The sequence below is a fragment of the Periplaneta americana genome, chromosome 10, assembly GCF_040183065.1.
Source record: "Periplaneta americana isolate PAMFEO1 chromosome 10, P.americana_PAMFEO1_priV1, whole genome shotgun sequence".
Taxonomy (NCBI): domain Eukaryota; kingdom Metazoa; phylum Arthropoda; class Insecta; order Blattodea; family Blattidae; genus Periplaneta; species Periplaneta americana.
Genome location: NC_091126.1, coordinates 56,089,594 through 56,098,328, shown reverse-complemented (window position 1 = coordinate 56,098,328; position 8,735 = coordinate 56,089,594). Strand labels below are relative to the sequence as shown.

At 35.6% G+C, this 8,735-nt stretch overlaps 1 non-coding gene across 1 annotated transcript; it reads left to right on the top strand.

The window, feature by feature from the left end:
- The first annotated feature begins 680 nt into the window (after nt 1-680).
- Nucleotides 681-757, top strand: TRNAC-GCA (transfer RNA cysteine (anticodon GCA)). The gene has a single exon. It is a non-coding gene; the product is annotated as a tRNA-Cys (tRNA).
- Nucleotides 758-8,735: the final 7,978 nt, after the last annotated feature.

Genomic DNA, 8,735 nt, shown 5'->3' with positions numbered 1-8,735 from the left:
ACATTAAGAAATGTGAATCGTATGCGGAGACGAAGAGGAAGATAGAAAAGAGGAACGATTGTAGAATGCTGGCTTTGCAGTGAAGAACTTGCTCTTGGGCAGAGAACGATTATGATGATGATGATGATGATTAGGGCTAGGATTTTGATGACCTATAAATCATGAAAAAATGTCCTAAAACAATGCATTTGTGACCTTAAATTCTTTCAAAAATGTCCTTAAAAATGCCCTAAAAGTTGATCTTACATAATTAGCTTAGTAGGAAAAGAGGTTTTGTACTACTTAATATCTAAACTAGCAATTAAATTAAATTCGTTTATTTAATTTTACATTATTTCTTCTAAGTAGTACACTTTATCATCATTTAATTCGAAAAAAATTCGTTGCGGTACCGGAAATCGAACTCGGGACCTCTCAGCTCTGCGCGCTGAGTGCTCTTTCCATACACATTGGCTACTTCATAGTAGTCGTGTAATATTCAATGAGGTAGGCGAGACCTCATATATAATGAATATGTGATGTATTAACTGTTAGCAGTTGTCACAAACTGAGGTTGAATATGGCCATAAAGTCATTTAAATATGCGCTCCTGCATGTATGACTTACATTGTCTAAAGTGCAGGTAGTAAGGTCGTAAAAACATTACAACGAGAGGAGTTCGGCCGGCACCGTGGATCGTGTCCCGGCATAGCTCAGTTGGAAAGAGCACTCAGCGCGCAGAGCTGAGAGGTCCCGGGTTCGATTCCCGGTGCCGGAACGAATTTTTCTCGAACTAAATGATGATAATACAAATTGGCTACTTCATAGTAGTCGTGTAATATTCAATGAGATAGGCAAGACCCCATATATAATGAATATGTGAGTACACTTTAATTATTTTACCTGATGTAGTTTCCACATAGTCCACCACAAGACCACTCTTATCCGGAATTAGCAGGTATAAAGGAGTCTATATTGAAGGGGTGTTAGATTGATCCATTATATGGGGTGTACTACGTTAAAATGGCAATATTTGTGTAGAAAAACGATTAAAATAATATACAAAATAATGGGTATCAATGGACAAAATATGTAGGGAAAATATCGAAGGATATAAACATTATTTTACATTAATAATGGGGATTTATGGCCAAAATTACATGAAAATGCCTAAAAAATTACCGAATAAAACAAAAGATGCTCTTATGAGTTGAAACAGGCAAAAATGCAGAAAAAATTCCCTAACAAATATGTCTTAAAACATTCAGTTTATCACATAACATATTTTATGTTTCTGGCTTACTAGAAAAAAGATGCAATTTCATCAAAATCCTAGCCCTGATGATGATGATGATGATGATGATGATGATGATGATGATGATGATGATGATGATGATGATGATGATGATGATGATGATGTTGATGATGATGATGATGATGACGACGACGACGATAACATCGTCGCTTTAATACTCCAGCGACATTGCACTTGAATGGATGTTCCTAGCCAGGGATTGTCCCTCTAAATAACAATATGTTATTTTTTTAAATTAGATGTGCCTAGCTAAGTTTCTAGAATGTACCTGCTCAGGTGTGTGGACATATAATATAAAATACAGTACGTATTGTCACGTTTAGTTATTTTCTTCCTTTCTTAGTATGCTAGAATATTACTTTAAACATAATTGAGGAGTTCTATGTAATAGGGGCCTATGACAGGAAACCATATTTTGAGAAAAACGGGAATAAAGAATTCAACTATGCATAACATTTTATTTATTGCCTTTTTACTTGTGCAACATTAAACAAAAAATATTGTTTCATGTTTATTCTATCAAGTGCTAAGTAGAAATTAAGTTTTTCTTCAGTTTTCATATAGATATTGATGTTCTAAATGATGCTTATATGGGCCCTTTTTCGGGAGAACACCTGTTCATGATCCTCTTTTACATAGAAGTGTTACATTGTTATGTTACACAGTGTGGTAACACAAAAATACAACTTAGGAGTAACCAGAACACAAAAATAATTATCTTAAACAGATTTTAACCAAATGTAAACATAAATCACCTTGTATGAAATTTGAAACATAAATGATTTTTCCTTAACACTAAGTGAAGTTAATCATTCAGATTTAGTTCACCATCACTTGCTCCTTGTGCATTTTCACTTCTGGTTTGCATGAAAACTTCTTCATACAGTACCAAGCAACATAATTTGGTTCCAGTAATTTAAATGAACTATGCACATCTTTTTCTTTTGCTGAGTTCAGTTGCACAGGGTGGCTTCCCAATAACCTAGTGTCAATATTCATGTCAGTCATTTTTCTTGAAGTATTTCTCGTTTAAATCTTCTTGTTTTGTTACTGTACATTTTTTTTAAACATTTATTTTTACAGCAATGTATAACTAGAAGAAACTGTTTGCTAGAAATACCTTCTGGACTACAATAAGAATAATCAAGTACCTCTGTATCCTTCTTAAATGTAGTTCTTTGGTCATTTTAGAAGAATAGAATAAAAACGAAATAATAAATAATTTAAAATGATATGATATAAAAAATAAACTAATAAAAAACAAAATTACATAAAGATAAATAAAATAAGCTATAATAAAAACAATAATTAACACGACTTTCAGATGACAGGACAGCCGAAAGAATATCTGAAGTTGTATTTGATCATTTAGAAGAATTTAACTGTAGCAAGAAATTAATTGCGTAAACTTACGACGGAGCATCGGTTAATATCGGGCAGTACAATGGCTCGGGAGCCATCTTCGCAACTAAAATGGGGAGGAGAATCGAACTTCACTACTAATAAATTGCCAGTTCCAGAATGATGAGTCAAAGACTAACATAGGCCTACTTGTATTGATTTTGCATGCTCTATTATTATTATTATTATTATTATTAATACTAATATTATATTATTATTAATATTAATTTCTGTCTTGTTCACCAGTCGTCAATCTCATATCCTACATACAAAAAATATCACGAGTCGCCACTGGTCCATTTTACTACACAGAGGTAAATTTTTCGCTCATAAATTTTGCCCCGAGTTGTCTCAATAAGTGACAAGTCCCTTTAACGTGACATAAACTAAAACAACATTTCAGATTTACTTCCCTTCCGGATAAAACTGTGCTAAAAATAATTTGTATCGCCCATAACAATCTATTAGCTTCAGCTGGCATCGAACAGTGGTCCCTCCATTCAATATTAAGCATGATAAACCACTAGACGAGGGCTGGGCACCAAGAGCGGATTCTACTCTCTCACGGGGAGCCATATGACTTTTCTTGAACCCTTTTCTTCCCCGCCAAACACCGCGCAGCGTTGATGTCGTAACGAATAAATATTAAGCGTCCCCATTTAGAGTTTGGATTCGCTCCCAATGCCCAGCCCTGCACTAGACTAACTGTAACGTCTACATTTTTAATTGTTAAGTTGTGGGCATAAAAGTGTATTTTGAAATAATTTGCTATCCTATATGATTTCTCATTTCTGTCACAAATATGAAAAGGAAAGTGCATATCTGTTTGAACATATATCCACTTCCAGCTTTTTGATGAAGAAGCGAAATACACCTAAGAAGAGTACATTCCCGAATACATTCAGTAACATTAAAGAAAAGAAAAAATCTTTCTCAACAGTCAAATACTTTGAAGAATAAAGAGAAACTATTTCATGAGGGAGAGCGCATATTTAGTCCAAAGACTTTTGAGATATTTTTCCACATAAATTATTATTAAAGCCTTTCCTTTCCTTTTGCTGTAAGAAGATTACGAAAGGCATCCAAATAAAAGTCACAGAGTATGTTAATGTTCATTCATATAGAACATATATTTATATGAAAGGTATACAAATGTCAAGACTATACACCGTCTCTCATGTATATTATGAAATCTTTTATACAGGATTATTCATTATTAACATGCATAACATGATATGTTTCCTCAGGCTACTGTGCTAAGAATAAATCCCGCAAAAGTGGTTCGTTTTTTCAGAGGCTGAAGGATTATCGAAGATAAATTTCATTTCTCAGAACTGCAATAATGTGTAGAGTCCTTATAGGCCAGTTTCTGATACTTCTCCAATTCAGTGTGGGCTAAAGCAAGGCGGTGCACTATCACCTTTACTTTTTAACTTCGCTCTAGAATATGCCATTAGGAAAGTTCAGCATAACACAAAGGGTTTGGAATTAGCTTCTTTCCTATGCGGATGACGTGAATATGTTAGGACAAAATCCACAAACGATTAAGGAAAACACGGAAATTTTACTTCAAGCAAGTAAAGCGATAGGTCTGGAAATAAATCCCGAAAAGACAAACTATATGATTATGTCTCGTGACCAGAATATTGTAGGAAATCGAAATATAAAAATTGAAAATTTATCCTTCGAAGCGGTGGAGGAATTCAGATGCCTTGGAGCAACAGTAACAAATATAAATGATACTCGGGAGGAGATTAAACGCAGAATAAATATGGAAAATGCCTGTTATTATTCTGTTGAGAAGCTTTTGTCATTTAGTCTTCTGTAAAAAAATCTGAAAGTTAGAATTTATAAAACAGTTATACTACTGGTTGTTCTGCATGGTTGTAAAACTTGGACTCTCACTTTTAGAAAGGAACAGAAATTAAGGATGTTTGAGAATAAGGTTCTTAGGAAAATATCTGGGGCTAAGAGGGATGAAGTTATAGGAGAATGGACAAAGTTGCACAACGCAGAACTGCACGCTTTGTATTCTTCACCTGGCATAATTAGGAACATTAAATCCAGACGTTTGAGATGAGCAGGGCATGTGGCACGTATGAGCGAATCCAGAAATGCTTATAGAGTGTTAGTTGGGAGGCAGGAGGGGAAAAAAACCTTTGGGGAGGCCGAGACGTAGATGGGAGGATAATATTAATGTGGATTTGAGGGAGGTGTGATATGATGATAGAGACTGCATTAATCTTGCACAGGATAGGGACCGATGGCGGGCTTATGTGAGGGCGGCAATGAACCTCCGGGATCCTTAGAAGCCATTTGTAAGTAAGCAATAATGTGTACATCGCTTCAAATTTCGAGTGATAAACAAGCAACAAACCAAACCTTACTAGAGCCTGGCAACAAACATTTCAAAAATGTTTGTTCCAACAAGCAATTCAGAACCCTTTCCGAACTAATACCGAACTTCTTTCGACGCATGCGCTAGTTGTTTACGGCCTCAGAACTAGTTCGGGGTTTTACGTTGTAGAAACGTTTCTTGAACTGTTCTTTCATGGTCTTCGGAGTTTCTTCCCATATTAAAATTATATTCATCTTCCGAACTTGATTCATCATAAAATATACAGTATCACTATCACCTTCCAACTCACTCATGATGGACTATTTTATGTGCCTAGTCACGAAGTATTTTAACCACAACTTCAGATTAAAATATATGCGCATGCGTCAACAGTACGGAATTCCCAGTTGTTGTTTTTAATCTAGAACTAATTTCACTCATTCCGAATAACTTCTAAAGCACGTTGGAAAAGGTAACTGGGAGTTCAGAATCGGTCTGGAATCAATTCTAGTCTTGTTGGAACGCATATTGATCTACTGCGCATGGGTAGACAGTTCAGAATCGATTCTGAACCGTGCTGGAACGAATCTGATGTGCGCTGAAAAGAAGTGCCCTTACCAGTCACACCGGAGTGGGGATTAAGTCATTTGGTTTGAAACTCTTGAAGAGTACGGATCTGCCCCTGTGAAATACGGCTTACTCTAGATAGTGATCTGTTTGTACTTCGTTAGCTTATTTTAGGCTAATCTTAAAGTGTAAAATGGCCTAGCTTTCTGCCACGTTTCGCATTATCAATCAGTTAGTGGGTGTGAAGTTATGACATCATGCGAACAACAAAAAGAAAGAGCTGTGTTTGGTGTGTTGCAACATATAATTTCTACTTGAATTGCAGTAATGTGAACCACGCTTTAAATTTCGAGCGACAAGCATGCAACACCTTAAAGTTTAAGGCTTAAACGTTACTAATTTGTGAAGATCCTTTCAAAACGCCGTATAGATTTTCTAATGCGGAGAATGCAGGATCTCTGGGCATTATGTTGTACGCAGTGCGTCCGCAACAGTTTTCTTTAAATAATAATTAATGCAATTAAATACAGTTTTACCTGTAAGCTAGATTTGCAAAATATAGTATGGGATTACACCTAACATTAATTTAATGTTTTTATTATACACAATGAATTCATGTATTGAAACTTCGATTATGACCTTGAGTCATATAGGGTAAACATTGGTAATTCCGTGATAATTTCATGAAAATTAATGTAAAATGCAAATGTGTAAATATATCCTTATTCCGATTTTTTCATCTAAAAGACGATAATTTGCTGTACAAATCTGTAGACATAAAAGATTGGACACGTTCTTGAACAAGTGCCAAAAACCACTTTTAAAACTTAAGCTAAAAGGTTGGTTCTTTCGTGATAACCTCGCTAATTTCGTGAGAGGTAGAAGAATAAAATTGTGGAATAATTCATTAAAGTCAAATGAAATTCTCATTTATTGTTACAAGACTTCAAACATAGTAATTCCGTCTAATATTCATAGCAAGAAAACATAGAAATACATATCAACACATAATAAGAATGAAATCAAAGTAAAAATTGAAACTGAAAAGGGATCTTCTTTGCCCTGAAAGGGTGAATACTTTTATTACGGACTTTACTATATCCTATATTACTAGGGTAACTCCAAAAGTAATGCATAACATTTGTTTAAAAATTATATTTTTATCCTACAGCTTTGCTATTTTCACAGAAAGTAGATACATCCTTTAGGAACAAAATGTCACTTTTCCACATAACCCTCTCCCTTTCAACTGCCTTACGTAACCTATGAAAGAGGGCCTGTAGACCAGCGCGGTAAAAGTCTGGACCAACACGTCTGAGCCACTCCCTTGTGCAGCGTGCACAAGGGACTCATCTTATAACCTCGTTCCGCGAAGGGATCCTTCAGTTTACCAAAGAGATGGTAATTTCCAGTTCAGGACTGTAAGGAGAATGTTTCAGTGTTGTGTATCCGAATTTTCTGATCTGGTCTCTGGTCTTGTGACTGACATATGGCTGTGCGTTGTCATGCAATAGCAGAACATCCTGCTTCTCCCGATGTAGTCGAACACGACTCAGTCGAGCTTGAAGTTTCTTGAGAGTTGCCACATACGCGTCATAATTAATGGTGGTTACGTGTGGCATGATGTCCAGAAGCAAGAGTCCTTCTGAATCGAAAAACACAGTAGTCATAACTTTCCCTGCCGAAGGTGCACTTTTGAATTTCTATTTCTTTGGTGAATTTGCATGATGCTGCTCCATTGTCTGCCTCTGTCTCCGGTCCAAAATGGTGGAGCCATGTTTCATCTTCTGTCACAATTCTTGCAAGTAAGTCATCTAGCACTTATCATTGGCACTTAGCATGATAACAAATCAAACAAAAGCTACACTGAACCCATTGCGTCCCCCTTTTCTTTTTTGATATCACATCTTATCTTCTGATTTCTAAAATTCGTATTGTAATACAATTTTTAAAATAGTATAAAATGTAACGCTTAATGCTCAACAAAATTTCGCCTCAAATAGCTAAGATTTCTATCAGTAAAGCTAAGCCTATATGACAATTACAGCTGTATCTAAAATTCCAAAAACATTTCCTAAAATGTCATTAAGGTATAATAAATCATTGTACCAAATATCATATGCTTACCTTTAGTAATAAGCCTGTAATGTAATTACAAACATCCGCAAAATTTGTACGCCTGAGAAGTCGACGCTAACTTGCTCTCTCCAAACATAAAAGCTCACTGAAGCAGCTACAATAGTCACATAAAGCGTAGCTGTATGTTTCTGGAATCCGGACAACATATGCAATCCTTTGGTGGAAATTTGAATCTCGTAACACCATTGGTTAGTTCACGAAAGAGCAAAGAAAAAGTATCACGAAATAACCACTGCCACGAAATTACCAATGTTTAACCTAACTTCAAATTACAGGGAAGTATCACTATTCTACTCAGCATAAATCTTCAAAAACAACACAATTTAATGGCGGAATAATTGAATAGACTGAATTTGGATCCCGAAGGAACAGATCCACGACTGTTAATATATTTATTTCGATAATTTTATTAAAAATAAATATTAATTTTTATAGAAAATGCAAAATGTTAAAGATTTCTAATGCATTTGTACTGTGGCCTATTTGTATGTTTCATAACAATGATATGAGCGCAGGAAAGTGTTATCGCCAACTGATTCATGCAGGGCAATATACTGTATAGCTCGTCAACTGGCATTGTCAGCAAGGTCATTCGCCAGAATCTGTGATTCCAGCTGTAGCTATTTTATATACTGTATATTCAGCGTCGTCTATTGTCATTATTATTTCAAAATGCACTTTCCTCGAGGATAAAATTATTTCCCTAAATTTTGTGTCATATAAAAACTAAAAAAAAAAGAGAACAAAGGGATTTTACCCAGGGTTAACCTAACACGATGACCCACATCGCACTAATCAGAGTCGAGCCGAAATGATGTGTTGTCCGCGCTATCGGAGGCCGCTGAGTAAGTCCTGTGTCCAGTCGCAGTAAATAATAATCAGCTTATGACTGCGAACATGTATTAAGATAAATGAGAATAAGCATTTGAGCGTGGAGGAGGCGCAAACTCTTCCCCGGCAGCGCCTCACCTACAAACATGTGGAAATGGTTTTAGT